Here is an 18,325-nt window from a genome sequence, read left to right on the forward strand (position 1 = left end):
CATTCGAACTAAAGTAGTGTAAACATCTGTAAAAGAATATTTAAATTAAAGATTTATGCAATGCATTATATTTTATAATTACATAAATTATTCAAATTATACATACCGATCACAGATATATCTTTGACCGTTGTGTTTGCTCAGTTGCGAGCTCACGAGCCGGGATAAATTTTTGATCCAAGCGAAATGCCCGACGCTGTTGCCGTCTTCCACATACAACAGGTTGACGTGTTTATCCCGTTTCTGCTCCGAAAGACTTATCGGGACAATGCTGTTTTCTTTCTCGATGCTGTACACGTTGATGGAGATATTGTTTATATGTTCAAACTTTTTTAGTTGGTTCAACGTCATCGGAAACTCAATATTTTGTACATTTAACACCGTCGTATAGTGGGGATATGAAGATTCCCGATTCGTGTCTCTTTCAGCGGGGTATAGAGCGGCCACCACTGCCCACGCGAAACACGCATTGTCTCTGGATTGTACAATAATTACAGCTCTCTTCATCATAATTTCTCGCGGCAATTTAATATAACATCCCGCGCGCATAGGATTATACTTATTTATATTTACAGTTAAATTCTGTATTCGCGACAATGCCCAGCCACTATCGCGTTCCTGAAATTCTTCTAGCAATGCTAGGGTGGGCTCGATAACGCGGCGCTCGTACCACTCGTGTAAATCAGACGTATGAAAGAGTTCACAGTTTCTCGTATTGGTACTTTTATTTGCACGCTTATCACCCGACACAAATTCACCATTGAATATAGTGTTCACTTTTACACTGTTGTGTCTTCTTATAACGTCTTGCACTTGCTCGAGCACGATGTCTTTGGCATCCTCGAGAAATTGACGAGGTTCGACGTGATTATAGTTTAGGTTATAGTTTTATCACAGCACCGGTCAATACACGATTGTCGAACGCCGTATCACTCTCGCGCCACACAAGTTCATTTTGATGCGCGCTACATCCGGCACCCGCGTTATTGTCACCACTGTAATTACCACCATTGGGCATAAACTGTCTCTGCAATCGAGTCTTTGCACCTTCGAGTCGCGCGATCCGAGCAATCAGCGATTGTCGATTCCCGATCGATAATCGTGGTCGTTTGATCGGACTTTGTTCTTCCAGCGACTCGATGTACTCGTTGCATCGTTGTAGCCATGCAAAATATTCGCCCAAGGTGGCAATTTGGCGGGACCGCTCCACCAGGTCGCATTCAGTCTGCTCGACATTTTCCATTTCTTCACAAAGTGCAAATTGGGCACATATTGCACGGAAATCTTATATACAACGGCTCGCTACAACTTGAACAGAATCGGCCATCCATCGCATCAAGTGTCTCAATTTTATGCTTTCGAACAGCATACATCATTTGGCTATCCACGCCTTGCAATGCAATCATACACGAAGGACATACAGCTAAAGCACCACCCGTGGAATAATAAAAGTATATGATACAAAATTTTGTACTACGTGCGTTTAAAGCATTAATTTCCGCAACAGACACTATTTTCTCTCTGAATTCCGTGGAGTTCTCACTGCAGTCATTAATGCAATCACTGTCAGATGACAACGCGTGATCTTCGTCTTCCATTTTTATATATATATTATCACACAACACTGACAGAACACTACTTTCTGACAGAACACTACACTTTTTGACTATACTTTTGCTATACCGACGTGTCGATGCGCTTTCAAATCACGTACTATGATCTGATGCGCTTCGATCCTTCTTATATTCAACCAACAAACTTTCAGAGATTGTTAGAGGCACAAAAGAAAAAATTTTTTGTAACTGAACCTAGGGTTGAAAATGTGTTGTTATCTCGCTATGATTCACAGATTGCTCGAAAACGTCGGACCCCGAAATATCTCAAAAATGTGTTATCTCGCTATGATTCACAGATTGCTCGAAAACGTCGGACCCCGAAATATCTCAAAATATAAGTTTATGACATAAAGTTATAAAAAAATATATAAGGGTATAAAAAACCTTTTATAACCTTATATATATATTTTTATAACTTTATGTCATCCTTCTTATATTCAGCCAACAAACTTTCAGAGATTGTTAGGGGGGAGGGGGGGGGGCACAAAGAAAAAATTTTTTTGTAACTGAACCTAGGGTTGAAAATGTGTTGTTATCTCGCTATGATTCACAGATTGCTCGAAAAGGTCGGACCCCGAAATATCTCAAAAATGTGTTGTTATCTACGTATTTCCATCCGCCCAATCCTTCAAAGAATACTTCTATTTATATTGTGTATGTTAAAAAAATATAATGAAGAGGACTCTGTTGCACTAGAGTATCATTTCTTTCGTTGCTCTTCTGTGTTTTGGTGGTCTGCTGCACTAGAGTATCATTTCTTTCGTTGCTCTTCTGTGTTTCGGTAGTCTTGTGCAATGGCTGAAGAAAACTTAATTATCATCGACGATGATACGGTGGAAGAAGAAAATGTAATTATCATCAACGACGATACGGATGATGATTACGATTATTGGATGGATCCAGTTGTGGCGGAAAGAATGGAGATAGAGAGAGAGGAGAGAGAGAGGAGAGAGATGGAAGATGATGGATCTGATATAGAACCCTTGGCGAAGGACAGTGATTACGATAGTGACAATAGTGACGATATTCTTGATGAACTGTTACAAAAGAAACAGCGAGATTTAAGCATACCTGAAATAATAACATTCAACGAAGCAACAAAGATATGTTGCATTTCCTATTACTATATGGAAAATGGATCAAAATATTGTATCGAATGCTTTCTAAGAGTACCGTATCAGTTTGAAGAAACTAGTTCTGTTCGAGAACATAGAACCATAGCTTATGTCCATGTGAAAAATATGTCATGCACAGGGTGCAGAAAATGTTTGAATCAAATACTGGCCTGCAACATGTGCCCTATTTGCACAAATTAAAGTAGATGAGTCATGGATAACATTGTAAGTATCTTTTAATTTATTATATATCAAAAGTATCTTAAAATAAATTATTAAATAATTTAAACTAATGAAATGCATATGTTTTCTTCTGTTTTCAGAAACGGCTTCCCCAACATAGCCCGACGGCCTATTTTATATATTATTATTTTTCTTTTATATTGTATACTTTTTATTAAACTCACACATACACACACATTTAAATAAATTATATATATATTTTTAATTGTAACAAAATCGTCGATTGCGAACTGGCTTTAGTTTTTAGTCCATAGTACGTAAGAAAAATATATATAAAACATAAATAAAGAGTTTTAAGTCTAAATCATGACGTAATTTCTTCGCACGCATTTCCATCCACCCAATCCTTCAAAGAATACTTCTATTTATATTGTTTATTAACTGGTAATATTGTATACCTGCGATAATACAGAGATGACAGAGAGAGAGAGAGAGAGAGAGAGAGAGAGATAAAAGGGATAAAGAGAGAAAGAGAGAGGGATATTCAGAGATTGTTGGGAGCATAAAAGAAAAAATGCCAAGATGCCTCTATTAGGGGCCATGAAGCAAAAGTGGCACGAATTTTTTTGGCTCCTATAGGGGTCTGACAGTGAAGAGGTTAAGAAGATTCATGAAAAACGCACGTACACTTTGAACAGTTATCTTGCGAGATTCGTCGAATTTGGAGGTCCTTGCCGCTAGAATATGCTGTCAATTTGGTCGAAAGCATGCCTCGGAGATGCCAGGCAATTATCGACGCCAGTGGTAACTGGACGCATTATTGATATAATTGCATCCTTGTTCTCATCGAGTAAAACGCATATATGCATTTAAAAATATTATTTAATAAATTTTTTTATAAATTAACCCGACCATGCTCTTACTTGGCAGACTATATTACGTACATAATTATACAACTTACATAAAAGACTAAAAGTTAACAAAAAGAACAATAATTGCATTTCTTTAATCATAAGTCAAAAATCACACATACCAATATTTCATATTTTTCTAAAATTAAAATTTGGCGTCAAATTCTTTTTGCAAATAAGGCATGCATTCCATAAAATTCGTGACGTAAGCAATAAACATTTTTGATTCTAATTATTGCAACGTCGATATACAGGGCGATCCTGAAAAACGATCCGTCTATAAAATGACATATTCCTGACACCATTCTAAGACAATTTTTCCTTTACCAAAATTTGATTTGAAGCGTAGTTTTTGAATTATGAGCAAAAATAGTTAGTAAATCACGCGTCGGGTACAGAAGGCAGGCAAGAGCGGCGCGGCGTGCCGCGAGCGCGGGCGCAGCTGACCGCCCGACGGGTGATTATCACCGCATGAGTCGCTAACTATTTTATCTTATAACATAAAATTATGCTTTAAATAAAATTTTGGTAAAGAAGAAAATGTCTTAGAATTACGTCAGAAATACGTGTTGCTTAAAATAACGTTATTTTAATAATGAAAAGTTGTTCCGGATCGCCGGCCGTCCGACGTTGCAATCAGCTGATTGCTACACGCGATGTGTGTATGGCGGAGTGTGTGCGTAAGAGAGAGAGAGAAAGAGAGAGAAAGAGGGAGAGAGGGAGGGTAGGAGGGACAGACATTCATACACACGCACGCACTTTTTTTCTCGCTCTCTTTCTCTCTTTTACGCAACACTCATACACTCTCTCATTCAGTCTCTCACTCACACTCTCTCGATCACTCACTCACTCACTCACCTGCTTACTCACTTGCTCATTCACCTTGTAGCAGCGTAGCGAATCTTCATGCTATGTATTGTTGTATCTGCTGCACGGTTATGATTGCTAGAGATGCGCGACACATTGAAATTTTTTCGATTATTAGTCTCACACTCGATTGACACAATACAGATTACGCGATAACGAGTTTACTGTTTATTCACTCACTATTGATTTATCGATACCAAAAATTACTTTCAAAGAAACGCGAATGCAAACAGCACATGACTCGACGCGAAGCGACGGACCGCGGAGACTGCGCGACCACAAGAGTTATGTTGCCAGAAACGCGACACGCGACATCTAACAAACGACTTGCGCGTGGCGCGTGATTGACGCGAGATAAGACGAACGATCGGCTAAAACCTTCGCATTGCGAATGCGGTAGAAAACATGAAACGTATAATGACATACTTAAAAAATTAATTATTTATTATAAATAATAACTATTTTTAATTATAATAAATAATTATTATTTTAAAAAGCATGTGTTGTACGTTATTACGTTTTCGAAATTATTGCATTCACGATGCGAAGATTTAAGTCAATCGCAAGAATAATGTAATTAAAATTACATTATTGTAATTAAAATTACATTATTCTTGCGATTGACTTAAATCTTCGCATCGTGAATGCAATAATTTCGAAAACGTAATAACGTACAACACATGCTTTTTAAAATAATAATTATTTATTATAATTAAAAATAGTTATTATTTATAATAAATAATTAATTTTTTAAGTATGTCATTATACGTTTCATGTTTTCTACCGCATTCGCAATGCGAAGGTTTTAGCCGATCGTTCGTCTTATCTCGCGTCAATCACGCGCCACGCGCAAGTCGTTTGTTAGATGTCGCGTGTCGCGTTTCTGGCAACATAACTCTTGTGGTCGCGCAGTCTCCGCGGTCCGTCGCTTCGCGTCGAGTCATGTGCTGTTTGCATTCGCGTTTCTTTGAAAGTAATTTTTGGTATCGATAAATCAATAGTGAGTGAATAAACAGTAAACTCGTTATCGCGTAATCTGTATTGTGTCAATCGAGTGTGAGACTAATAATCGAAAAAATTTCAATGTGTCGCGCATCTCTAGCAATCATAACCGTGCAGCAGATACAACAATACATAGCATGAAGATTCGCTACGCTGCTACAAGGTGAATGAGCAAGTGAGTAAGCAGGTGAGTGAGTGAGTGAGTGATCGAGAGAGTGTGAGTGAGAGACTGAATGAGAGAGTGTATGAGTGTTGCGTAAAAGAGAGAAAGAGAGCGAGAAAAAAAGTGCGTGCGTGTGTATAAATGTCTGTCCCTCCTACCCTCCCTCTCTCCCTCTTTCTCTCTCTTTCTCTCTCTCTCTTACGCACACACTCCGCCATACACACATCGCGTGTAGCAATCAGCTGATTGCAACGTCGGACGGCCGGCGATCCGGAACAACTTTTCATTATTAAAATAACGTTATTTTAAGCAACACGTATTTCTGACGTAATTCTAAGACATTTTCTTCTTTACCAAAATTTTATTTAAAGCATAATTTTATGTTATAAGATAAAATAGTTAGCGACTCATGCGGTGATAATCACCCGTCGGGCGGTCAGCTGCGCCCGCGCTCGCGGCACGCCGCGCCGCTCCTGCCTGCCTTCTGTACCCGACGCGTGATTTACTAACTATTTTTGCTCATAATTCAAAAACTACGCTTCAAATCAAATTTTGGTAAAGGAAAAATTGTCTTAGAATGGTGTCAGGAATATGTCATTTTATAGACGGATCGTTTTTCAGGATCGCCCTGTATGCATTTTATTAAGTTTTTGCTTTACAAGTATGCTTTGGATATTTTACTTCTTTTCTTTTTTCATTATTTTTCAAATATCTTTCTGATAAATAATAACATATTGATATATTCGAAAATCTTTTTCTTTTTTTTTATAAGATATTAAAATATTTTATTTTTCTATCTTTGCTAAAAAAATGAAATAAGATAATATTAAATAGAATTTGCCCCGTTATTTTAATAGTAAAATAGAGAAAAATTTAATAATAAAATATAATATTTCACTTTTCCCTTTTTCACTCCTTTTCTTCTGTTTATTTCCTTCTTATCTTATTTGTTTATGACACTAAACGACTATTTCAGCTTATTTTATTATTTTAAATTTCTCTGTATTCATTTTAATGAAACTTTTTACATTATGATATAAACTTTGTTAAAAGTATGAAAAAATTCAAAGTTCACAAATTTAAATATTATATTTAAATATTTAGCATTTTTGTAAAGTTTTTCGTAAAAAATATCAATATTTTGTTTGTCAATTTCACAAAAATTCATACATTCTACATTTCAATTATATCAGCTATATGATATTGTATAGTGTTTTTGCTTTACTTCGTGAAAATCTAAGAATGATGAATGTCTATGAACTCATAACTTATAAGAAAGAATGAGAGTAGGAGAAATTCGATATTGGCTGGATTCTTTCAAAGAGAGAATATAGCCTAACGCAATTGTAACAATTTATCATCAAGAATATTGACAAATTATTCGTCTAGCGCAAATCTACGAGTCGAATATATAAAATCAACGATAAATTCTTATTTTTTAAAGTTTTTAGTCTACAATTATATAATAAATATAATGCTTATTTTAAATCTATGTCTTGCATTTAATGAACGTTAATTAATTTACTTTGTAATCGTTATTTTGCATATTGATAATGAACAAAAAATCTTTTTTTTTTTAATTGCATCATTCAGTATTAAATGACTTTGGTCATAAGATTTTTTGTTAATTTTTAATATGCAAGGTAACGATTACGAAGTATACTAATTAATTTAATAGAGCACATAATCGTCACGTCATCATAAAATCACGTTAATCGCGTGGGATAATTAGTATAGTAACTGCAGTATAATTTTCAGCACGGATTACGCTGGAGCTCAGTAAATTCACGAGCACGGAGTACGCGCGATCCATTCTCGTAAAATAACAAACGCAGATAGAATAGAATAAAACATCATAGGACTACTCGTAATCCCGATCGAAGGAAATTAAATCGAATGTGTGAAACATCGTCAACAGGTATCCAATATCATTCTCGGCTATGTTTGTCATCGTTATTTTAAAATAAAACCAGTATCAATTTTCGAATTATTTTTTGCCGACGTGCGAATATACTGATAAAAAAAGATTTTAATCCGATGATTAAACTTGCTAACAGATTTTGAAATTTTTAATCGAAAAATTGGCGTATTTTAACATACTTTATCACTTACATTCAATTTCCATTAATGGATTAAAATATAAATATCAGACTGTTTGTTATTTCTTTTCGACACATTTTTATTTGTATACAACATATCAGGAAGTTTTTTTTTAATAATTTGAGTACTACAATAATATGGTAATTAATCTTGAAATTATAAAAAAAACAAAAAAATATCTAAACCTCCGTGTGATTTATATATAAATTAAACGACAGAGTATTTGCAAAATCTCTACTTATAAATATTTCTAAATTTAATTTTTATATTGTCCTATATTATATACTTGTTTCGTTTAAATAAGGATAGCTATATCAAACAGTTTTTATTCCCACGACACATTTTACACACATTTTCTTTTATTTTTATTATTTTTATTTACTTTAATCTAATTAATTTATTTTAAACATTAATACATGAATGTGTTTGAATGATGATATATTTTAATCATGTTAATGTTTGTTCGTTTATGAATGAGATTATACACGCGTGTATTAATTTATCTATTCGAATTTATGATATTTTTGTTTGCTCTGTAAACTATCGTTACGCTACGTACAAATTCTAATATGGAATGTGATGCTTAAATTGCATGCATATTTTTGTGATGCACATAATATTTATTGCACAAAAAATTTCATTGTTATAAATCCATTAAGTTAAAAATAGATTGAAATTAAAATTGAAAATTCTCTCTCTCTCTCTCTCTCTCTCTCTCTCTCTCTCTCTCTCTTTCTCGCTATCTATTTCTTCAATAAGAAAAAAAAATTCAATTGTGTATATAAATACACAGAAATGTCTTAACATATGAATTTAAATACAAAATATAGGGTGTCCCATTTTAAATAATACGCTCAAATATTTTCGAAACGGTGCGTTAAATAAAAAAATGTTTCAAACAAAAGTTGTATGGCTTGAAAGGGACCATCAGATGATGGCAATGATTTGACCTTGAAGAGTCATTTGAAGGTCACGTGAAGGTCACCGTCAATTTCTTAAATGGAACTTCCTATTTTTTATTGCATATTCTTGTAGCTTATCTCGAGGGATTTCCAAAACACTACAATAAAATATTTTTCTCTCAAGTACTTATTGAGTTATAAGGCTTGAAATCATTTCTTAATTTTACATAAACCGTAAAATATCTTGTAAAATATTCATTTTTCGATTATCTTATCTTAATACTTTTATGTACAAAATAATGAGAGGAATCAATTGGTGTAAAGAAAACACATAGTTGTTTTTAAGAAAAAATATGTAATTGTTAATTGCTCGGTAGAGATGCAAGTCAGATTACAAAATTATAATCGTTCGAATACAATAATCGACCTATCGTCAATTTTCTTTTACCATGATTCTTATTTGTGTAGAGATTTCAGTAGCTTTTGCGTGAAAATTATGCGCTGCGATATAATACAATGATTTGAAATTAACAATATACATTTCACGTAGTTGTACAACAATACAAGCACTAAAAATATTATATTGCAAAGCAAATTTCTGTAGTTTCCTATATGTTTTATCGCGTAATAAAGTGTATTTTCTCTTTTTTGTCTATTTTTCTGTCGTGACCACAAATTTCGCAATATATGATAAATTTCAGCTATGAATGAATCAAAGTCTGAGATTCAATCCTTCTACAAAGACAAGAGCATCTTCATTACTGGTGCTTCTGGTTTCATGGGCAAGGTCCTTATAGAAAAGTTGCTATACAGCTGTTCAGATCTCAACAAAATCTATATCTTAATGCGGGCCAAGAAGGGTCGCAGTTGCGACAATCGACTTGAAGATATATTCAAATTACCTGTAAGATATTGTGTGAATTATATTATCTTTATTATATCCTTAATGTCAAAATAATGTTGCAGGATAAGGTTGCTATATATTTTGAAATATTCTTATAAGAATCATATCACATATTTGTATTGCAACTAATTTTTATATTAAATTGTTTAATTAATTATAAATTCTTAGTTATCAAGATTTGCAATTAAGAAAGCTATATAAACTTCATTGACTTATTAGCTAATAATACAATATAATAGTATAATATAAAGAATACTTTAGGAGTAAGAATGATCAAATAAGTAGCGATTCTTATAAGAATTTTTCTTTTTAGCGACTTTTCAACTTTTCTAAGTACATTTTTTAATAATTTTTAAAAATAATATAAAATTTGTTTTTAGGATAAAATGTATTATACACACACAATTTGTTACATCTCTCTCTCTCTCTCTCTCTCTCTCTCTCTCTCTCTCTCTTCATTTTTATAGTTTTTCTATAGCTTATTTTATATATAGGGGTGACCGAGGACAAAAGTAACAACGTCATGAAAGTAACAAGCCTCGTAATAAACTACATAATATGTTGAATAATTTGTACTATATAGTCAAACGCGTACGCCCCGATTCTCTTCCTTTTCAGCTAATTGTTGTAGAACGATCGCATCGGTTGCACATGTAGGAGTGAAATTAGTGTATTTGCATTATTCACCTAAGTATTTCTCGTTTTAGTTTTTTTGTATCCATGCCTAATTAAAGTGTATATATTAACGTAATTATTTGCCGGTGTATTCTTCTGAAATGTATTCATAAGTTTTTATAGTTGATTTGGCTTAGTCTTGCATCATATTTAGGTTATAATACTTTTATTCTAAAAAATGTGTTTGGGGACAAAAGTAACACGACACTCTGTGGACGAAAGTAACATGTTTCAACGCTTAAAGTATAAGGATCCCATAATAACTGTACCAAAGGCAATTCTTATTACGTATGCCATAATTGTGATTCGGAATAGATACCAATCTCTTTTGTATAAGTAATCATACAATTTTTACACTATTATTTAGAATTGAATTATTATTTAGACTTAAAAAGGTACAAAACTGGTGTGATATTAAGTATAATTATTTTATGATATTATTACTTATTATTTATTATTACTTATTATTTATTATTATTATTATTATTTATGATATTATTACTTATTATTTATTATTACTTATTATTTATTACTTATAATTATTTTGCTTAACAAAGATTATTTTTTTTAAGTTTTTCAAAGATGATAAAAATAAATATTTATTTTATTTTTTATTTTAATATAATATAATACAAATTTATAATAAAAGTTATCTTGCTTAATAAAAGATTATAATAAAAGTTGCCTTAAATTGAAAAAAGGCATATTTATTTTATTTTCCCAAAAATAAGAACTGTTACTTTTATCCCCAGACTATGTTACTTTCATCCCAGGCCCCCAGGATGAAAGTAACAATCAACGTACTTGCGAAAAGCTATAATAGCTCTTTAAATATTTATCATTTGAGATTGAAAATAGGTATAATAATAGAACAATAAATGGAGTTTTTTAACATATAATCTTCTTTGTTATATCTCTAACGATAATTAATTAGTGACCTATAATACAAAAAAATGTTACTTTTGTCCCCGGTCTCCCCTATATATATATATATATATATATATATATATATATATATATATATATTATTATTTTATATATACAGGTTGTCCGATTCCTAAGTGACCAAACGAAAAGTAGTAGTAGATTGGGTCAAACTGAGAAGAAAAGTCCTCTACCATTTTGCAAAATTCGCAATAATTATTACAAAATAAGCAAAAAGGTCTCGGTACATGAGAAGCGGTAAACCGCTTGTAGTGTGTGGTTATTAAGTGATCAAACGAAAAGTGGTGATAGATTGGGTCAAACTGAAAAGAAAAGTCCTCTACCATATTGTAAAATTCGCAATAATTATTAAGTTATAGGCAAAAATGTTTCAGAGTATAAGAAGCGGTAGACAGATCGCTTCTCATGCGCTGAGACATTTTTGCCTATAACTTAATAATTATTGCGAATTTTACAAAATGATAGAGGACTTGTCTTTCCAGATTGACCCAATCTACCACCACTTTTCGTTTGATCACTCATTAATCGGACACTGCGAGCGATCTACCGCTTCTCATGCGCCGAAACATTTTTGCTTATTTCTTAATAATTATTGCGAATTTTGCAAAATAGTAGAGAACTTTTCTTCTCAATTTGATCCAATCTACCAATACTTTTCGTTTGGTCCCTCAGGAATCGGACACCCTGTATACAGGGTGTCCTAGACCACCCGTACACCCCTTTTCTTTCAAAAACTAAGCATTTTAGAGAAAAAAGTTTTCGAAAAAAATTGTATGGTTTTGAGGGGAACATAAGATGGTGTCATTGGTTTGACCTTGGATGGCATCGTTAAGGTGAGGTCAAGGACACCTTTAATTTCTTAAATGGAACCACCTATTTTTTTATTGCATATTCTTATAGCTTATGTCGTGAGCTTTCCAAAACACTATAATAAAGTATTTTTTCATCAAGTACTTTTCGAGTTATAAGGCTTGAAATGATTTCTTAATTTTACATAAACCATAAAATATCTAGTAAAATATTCATTTTTCGATTATCTTACCTTAATACTTTTATGTACAAAATAATGAGAGGAATCGATTGATGTAAAGAAAACACATAATTGTTTCGAAAAAAAAATGTAATTGTTAATTGCAAATTACATTTTTTTTTTTCGAAACAATTTTGTGTTTTCTTTACACCAATTGATTCCTCTCATTATTTTGTACATAAAAGTATTAAGGTAAGATAATCGAAAAATGAATATTTTATTAGATATTTTATGGTTTATGTAAAATTAAGAAATTATTTCAAGCCTTATAACTCGAAAAGTACTTAATGAAAAAATACTTTATCATAGTGTTTTGGAAAGCTCTCGACATAAGCTATAAGAATATGCAATAAAAAATAGGTAGTTCCATTTAAGAAATTAAAGGTGTCCTTGACCTCACCTTAACGATGCCATCCAAGGTCAAACCAATGACACCATCTTATGTTCCCCTCAAAACCATACAATTATTGTCGAAAACGTTTTTCTCTAAAATGCTTAGTTTTTGAAAGAAAAGGTGTACGGGTGGTCTAGGACACCCTGTATATACATTTTACATAAACCATAAAATATCTAGTAAAATATTCATTTTTCGATTATCTTATCTTAATACTTTTATATGCAAAATAATGAGAGGAATCAATTGGTGTAAAAAAAACATAGTTGTTTTTAAGAAAAAATATGTAATTGTTAATTGCAAATTACATTTTTTTTTAAAAGCTCTCGAGATAAGCTATAAGAATACATAATAAAAAATAGGGGGTTCCATTAAAAAAATTAAAGGTAACCTTCATTTTTGCTTATTACTTAATAATTATTGCGTATTTTGCAAAATGGTAAAGGACTTTTCTTCTTAGTTTGAATCAATCTATCATCACTTTTCGTTTGGTCCCTTACGAATCGGACACTCTGTATACATATATGTATATAAATTATAATGTTCTATATAATTTTTTAAATTAATTTAATAGTACTTCAAAATATTATGATTTCAAAAAATTAACAATATTATATTACTCAACATATGGTAAATCAAACATACAAATGAAAATATTACGAAAATTTATTATTAAATTTTGAATATAAACAGATTTAATATTAATTAAGGTTACTCAAACTAAAATGTTTTTAAGCAATGAATGGTAATATATGCACGAGATTAGCAAATAGAACTAATATTTTTACACAGTTGTTTCAAAGAATACGAACTGAGAAGCTTCAAGTTTTGAAGAAAGTGATACCGTTTAATGGTGACATATGTTCAGACAACTTGGACCTTACTGATAAAGAACGTGAGCAACTAATAAATGAGGTAAACATAGTATTTCATTGCGCCGCGGGTCTGCAAATGAATGCGAAATTGAAAGATGCCGTCGAAATGAACATGGTAAGATATTAGCTTCCCTAATGAAATTTAAATCTAATCAATTTAAGTCAATTAACAACCTAGTCAATTTGAACAATTGAATTTATATTTTCTATAATGTGTTATTAGTTATTTGCATTGGATGCCAAATTTTTTATTACAGTATAATTATTTTTAAACTTTGTTTGCTCACACGATAAATTTTTATATAAAAATATAGATAAAGATATTTATTTTTAGAAAGCCTTATGTTAAAGCAATATAAAAATATAAGTAATGAGACATAGTATATTTTTTAGACTTAATTTTGCATAGTATAATATTCTTAATGATTTATAAGACATGAGACTTTGACTTAATTTTCAAGAATGGTACAAAAAGGGTACTAAACTTGGGAAAAGAAATGAAGCATCTGCAAGCTTTTATACATCTAAGCACAGCCTTCTGTCACGTTGATCAAAAGGAAGTAGGCGAGCGTATATATGACTCCTCTAATGACCCTGAGGATATCTTGAGACTCGTTCAATGCTTAAATGAAGATACTATCGATCTTATTACGCCAAAGTAATTAAAAATTGGTTTTAATAATTAACAACATTTTAAAATCGATTTTAATAATTAACAACATTCAGCATAAGCGTAGCTCGCGCAAGTATATTCAATTTAGTCTTATTAATAATATATTTTTTAAATTATAATTTTTTTCAACTATTTATAATATTTAAAAATTTAAAATATTTAAATATTTAAAAATTATTGTAAATAATTATATAAATTAATGAAATAAACTAACTATATTGATGAAAGAATATTAATAAACGGTATTAGTAATATGTAAATATAATGCTTATAACTAATAATGTTCTTTTTATAATGTTTAATTAAATTATTAAATTAATTTAATTAAATTAAGTTATTTCTCTCTCTTAATTGTGCATAGGAAAATATACGAGATTTTATCGTGTTTATATTTGCAATTTTTTTAGATTAATACATCCGCACCCAAATACTTATACATATTCGAAACATCTGGCTGAAAAATTGGTAGCCAATGAATTTCCTGAACTGCCTTGTTGCATTGCTAGACCATCAATCGGTAATTATCGGTGTATCTTATTAATTATAAAAGATTTTAAAATATAATATATCGGCGACTGTGTATAGACAAAGGAAAATATAAAAATTAATGAATCTCGTCGCAGTGTTCCCTTCTTACAAGGAGCCGTTACCAGGATGGGTCGACAATTTAAATGGACCTATAGGATTATTTGTCGGTGTAGGCAAGGGTATTATCAGATCGATACATTGCAACGGCAATTATAATGCCGACATTATACCAGTTGATCTTGCAATTAACGATTTAATCATAATTGCATACAAAATTGCCACTAGCTTGAGAAAGTAAGTTTCCATTTTGCTCAAACTTTTCTTCTGCAATAGTAAAATATATCACAATTTAAATTAAAATGGAATTTATCATCTAATATTATGCTCGTAATATAGACAAATCTTTTTGTCACTAGTGCTCCTTAAAACATTTTTGATATCAAGATTATATAATTTTTTAAATTGTTATAAAGTATCATAAATTAAAGTATCGTAAACTGTTAAAGTATCTCATCTTTTTTTTTTAATTTTAAACTTTTCTTAAATTTATTGTCGTGATTTATTAAAAATAAATTTACTACAATTTATTACAATTTACTACAATTTCTAAATTATTTAATGTTATGCAATAGAGAGAAATGTTCAAAAGCTTTTCATATATTCTTTACTCGATTTCATTCTTTAACTATTTTATATTTACACAATTGTCTTCCACTTTAATAAATAAAAAATATTACATTTAATTTTTTATGTTTGATTTAACATTTATAGTTCGAAAAGTATACTCGTAGTCAATATGACATCGCAAATCGATACAATGCGTGTCACATGGAGCGAGATATGGAAGAGAAATATACAATTTGTTCACAAATATCCTTTCGAGGGACAAATTTGGTATCCAGGTGGCGACTTACATAGCAATAAATTTGTGCATAATATTATTGTCTTAATTTTCCAAATTATACCCGCATATTTGATCGACTTTCTGATGCTGATATTTCGACAAAAAAGATTGTAAGTTTCATATGTTTTAATATTTGTAGACATATATTTTTCGATTTTTATCTGTTGACTTTTTTGCTTTTTTACATGTAATTACACAATATTATGTAACTGTATAAATTTCCTTAATTATTATCTTTTTTCGTTATTCTTACAAACAGTATGGTCAGAATCCAGAAACGAATTTTAGACAATCTCTCAGTATTGCGATATTTCATCATGCGGCAATGGATATTTTATAATAAAAATATAATTACTTTATGCAACGATCTAACACCATTAGATACAAAAATATTTCCAACTATGATTTATAATGTCGATAAAATGGAATACTTTAAGCATTTAATCCTTGGCATACGGCAATATTGCATGAAAGAAGATCTATCTACTTTGCCGAAAGCCCATCGGCATCAAAAAATGTGAGTATTCTTTATAAATTCTTTATAATTAAATTCTTATAATTATATTCTTTATAATGATATTCTTTATAATTAAATTTCGCAATATATTTTCGCAATCAAACAGTACCTTTGCCATACTGAAAATAAAATCTGTTAATTATTTGACTAGAGATCTGTTAAATATTTTATTAGAGATTCTTCGAAACAAGTACAAACAATAAGATAAATCTCTCAATAAGCAGAAGAGAAAAGTGGATATATAACATTTGATTATAAAATTTGCGGAATCTTTGCATATTAATAATATATTTTTTACATTTTTGGGAAAAAATATTTCATCATATATTAAAGAAAATATAAAATGAAAAGAGGAAACTAAATATCTGAAGAAACTGAATATCTTTGAAATTGTTTCTCATATAAATGTGTACTTTTTTCCTTAATGTTACAGATGCATTTTCCATCTTATATTTTATGTTTGTATAAAGTATAGTAATTACCGTTTCTGGTGTAATAACGATTTAATCCACTTTTCTCTAAAAATTTGAGAAAATTATTTTTTAGACTTTTAAATTATAAATTTAAATAAATTAAATTTTATAATATATTAATTAAAATTATATAATAAATCTAAACTTGAATTATACAATAACTCTAAATATATATTAAGATTAAACTCTGAATTAATTTAAATTTAAAATTAATTTTTTAAATTTCTTGGAAATTTAAAATGTAATTTTATTTAAAACTTTTATGTTATCTTATTCTATGAAGCTCATTTATTTCAGATTGTACGTTATTCATATCACGACAATATACTTGTTTTACTACGGTGTATTATATTTTATTTATAACAATGTTGAGAAAGTAAGATTTTTCTTGGATTACGTTACTGAGAAAATAAAATCGCTACCGTTTATAAACAGATTTATAGAACATGTTTAAGAGTTTATTTGTAAAGCAAATGTTTTATTGCATTTGTGTTTATTGCACTATATACATAATTTGTGTAACGTAAAGATAAGAAGAGGAGAAACTATAATCTCTTAATCGTTCATTGCCCGACTCATCTCTCTCTGTCTTATATGTATTTGTATTTTTAAACTACTTATACTTATGCGCAATGGGGTATGAATTATAGAATAAAAGTGAATCTCATTATACTATCTAAGTATATCTAAGTAATCTACTAATTACTATCAGAATTACTATCAAAAATCTTCTCACGACTATCAATATTAGCTATAATATGAAGACAAAGATTAGATTCTACATCGCGGACACTTCTAAAAAGAAAAAAAGTAAATCTTACTAAACATTTGTAATTCCTTGATAAAAATATAAATGTAATACAAATGTTTTTAAGAAATTTGAATAAATATACAAGTTTTTATGGAATTTATGTGTTATTTCTTTGATAAATATATTATTATGTTATCCAAAACATGTGTTTACTGGAATTAAAGATATACAGGGTGTACCAAAAGTCTGGAAACGGTCGAATATTTCATAAACTATGCATTTTAGAAAGAAATGTTCCAGACAAAAATTGTATGGCTTGAAGGGGGCCATAAGATGGTGTTATTGGTTTGACCTTGAAAAGTCGTTTGAAGATCACGTGAAGATTATCTTCAATTTTTTTAGTATAACTTCCTATTTTTTATTACATATTCTTGTAACTTATATCGAAAGCTCTCTAAAACACTATAATTAAGTTAGTTTTCATTAAATACTTTCCGAGTTATGAGGCTTGAAATCATTTCTTAATTTTACATAAACCGTAAAATATCTTGTAAAATATTCATTTTTCGATTATCTTACCTTCATACTTTTATGTACAAAATAATGAGAGAAATCAATTGGTGTAAAGAAAACACATTTTTCCTTTCGAATCAAAATACAATTGAACACAAAATGTTAAAAAGAGAATAGTACATTTTGCAGAGGTAATACAATTCATAACGATGATTCATAACAACTTCATTTATCAATGCCCCATCACTTTGAGTAATTTAGTTCGTGTGAAAAGAATAGGAAAT

The 18,325-nt window shown here is 30.4% G+C and overlaps 1 pseudogene across 1 annotated transcript in view; it reads left to right on the forward strand.

Annotated features, from left to right (window-relative positions):
* The window catches only part of LOC145968024 (putative fatty acyl-CoA reductase CG5065), a 55,859-nt pseudogene extending 38,175 nt beyond the window's left edge, over positions 1 to 17,684 (forward strand). Inside the window, exons 4-12 of the transcript XR_014437644.1 lie at positions 7,616 to 7,775; positions 9,561 to 9,763; positions 13,600 to 13,797; positions 14,144 to 14,340; positions 14,763 to 14,872; positions 14,979 to 15,177; positions 15,655 to 15,897; positions 16,047 to 16,304; positions 17,075 to 17,684. The product of XR_014437644.1 is annotated as a putative fatty acyl-CoA reductase CG5065 (transcript). The remainder of the gene's footprint in view (positions 1 to 7,615; positions 7,776 to 9,560; positions 9,764 to 13,599; positions 13,798 to 14,143; positions 14,341 to 14,762; positions 14,873 to 14,978; positions 15,178 to 15,654; positions 15,898 to 16,046; positions 16,305 to 17,074) is intronic.
* Positions 17,685 to 18,325: the final 641 nt, after the last annotated feature.

This window comes from Camponotus vicinus, unplaced genomic scaffold (assembly GCF_025532165.1).
Source record: "Camponotus vicinus isolate PSW18456_S1 unplaced genomic scaffold, iyCamVici1.0 SCAF_3, whole genome shotgun sequence".
Classification (NCBI taxonomy): Eukaryota; Metazoa; Arthropoda; class Insecta; order Hymenoptera; family Formicidae; genus Camponotus; species Camponotus vicinus.